We start from the raw sequence: 1857 nt of genomic DNA, 5'->3' as shown, positions 1-1857 counted from the left end.
CCCCCCTTTCTAGCGCGCAGTGCCCTGACCACGGAGAAAATGCAGCGCGAAGGTCAGGACGGGAAAAGTGCGTGAACGAGCGTGATGAAGTGGCGGAAGAAAGACGGGGACGGGGAGGAGGGAACTCGAGAAGAGCGACGATTGTATTGTTGTCTCTGCCTGTGAGACATCGAGGTTGTGTGTGAGGGAAGGAGACAGAAGAGAGAGGCGAACGAATGGGGCGATTGCTATCATCCCTTGCGGTGGCGGGCGCACAGCGCTCTCGCTCTCCCGCCCTCCACGGTCTCCCCTCCTCTCGCGGGCCACCGCCACACCACCGTCACACCACCGCCGGCCGCCAACAGGAGGCTCAGAACAAACACCTGGCGCGGGCCCTCCTCCTCCGGGACGGGACTCATCTCCCCCTCCAACCAACTCCAGGACGGGTCCAGCTACCCCTCCCCTTCCATCCCCCCGGAGAAATCTATTCAGATGTGATGCCGACGCGTGGAGGGAGCGAAGACACCCAAACATTGGGCTGATTGGACCGTCATGGAGGGTGCGTCTGCGGCCGCAACCCCTTCCCCCGCCCCTCCCCGCCGCGTCCTGCCCCACCTCACCGTGGGCCGTGTCGAGCTAGATTGATTTCACTAAGGTCCCATCCCAGCCCCGCCGCGACTAGGCCCGGCCACGGCCCGGCCCACGAGGCCGTGAGGAGAGGAGAGGCAAAGGCCTTTGAGGCAAGTTTCACGCCGGACTGCTGGGCCAACCGGCATTCGAAAACATAACTTTCTTTTTAACGGGCACAATTTACGGCAAGTGCGAGGCTTGTAAGGCTTTACGTAGGTTTAAAGGAAATTAATTAGAAATATGCTCAGGTACTAGAACGTTGTAAACAACCGGCTGAGGAAGAGAGAAACACGTAAGAGGGCGAGGGGGTAATCACTACAGAAAGTAGGTGTACACATTTCTATAAAAGTTAAAGTGAAAGCAATGAAAACTGAAAGAAAATGTGAACAAAAGTGACTTATCGTACGTTGATCAGATCAAAAATGAATCAAATAGAGAGGATATAGGCATAGAAATGAAGTAAACTTAGTAAAACGGTGAAAAAGTGAATAAAAGTGGAAAAGTGAAAAGTTGAGGTGTACGCATTTTCACGGAGTGATTACCCCCTCGTAAGAGGGTTATATGATGGTTATGATTCAGGGAAGATAAAATGCTCGAGGGGTGAAAAAAACAACGTGTCCACTACTAGCAGGAGCACGGTACTTTATACTCGGAGTCCTCCAGCAGGACTCTACTTTATATCTGCAATAAATATAGCGATATTGACCACAGCAGACCGGCGAGGAAACGAGCGGTCAACGCGTTGATTTACGCGGCAAGGCTGTGCCACCGTGAAGACCAGGCCCCCACCGGGTATTGGACAGTACACCCCAAAAATAATTTTCACCAGTGTTTAAGGTACACGTGTTCTCATCTTGATTCGCATGGAAAATAAGACATAAATTGGCGGGCTTGTCTCCGTTCTTCGTTCCTGCCAGTCGTGGGGAAACGGCGCGGCTAATTTGAAAATGAACTCCTTAAAAAAGGCGAGGAAGTGCCAGATGTGTATCAGTAGGGTACGACAACAACGACAAATAAACCAGCACTCGTTGCGCAGGTCGCGTGTCTCTCTGGGATGGAATAGAGGTGACGCATGGCCCTGTGACCAGCCCGCAGCAATGCGGCGGAGCAGGCGGCCCATCCTCCATATGTTCCGCCGTGTGTGTGTGTGCGCGCGCGCGTTTGTATGCGAGAGTCTACCCCATAAATTGTCTAATGCTGGCTAATTATTAACATTATCGCCGCACCTGGGGAATATTATTTGAGCCA

Source organism: Frankliniella occidentalis, unplaced genomic scaffold (genome assembly GCF_000697945.3).
Source record: "Frankliniella occidentalis isolate FOCC.00 unplaced genomic scaffold, Focc_3.1 Scaffold150, whole genome shotgun sequence".
Lineage (NCBI taxonomy): Eukaryota > Metazoa > Arthropoda > Insecta > Thysanoptera > Thripidae > Frankliniella > Frankliniella occidentalis.
This window is presented reverse-complemented; position numbering follows the sequence as displayed.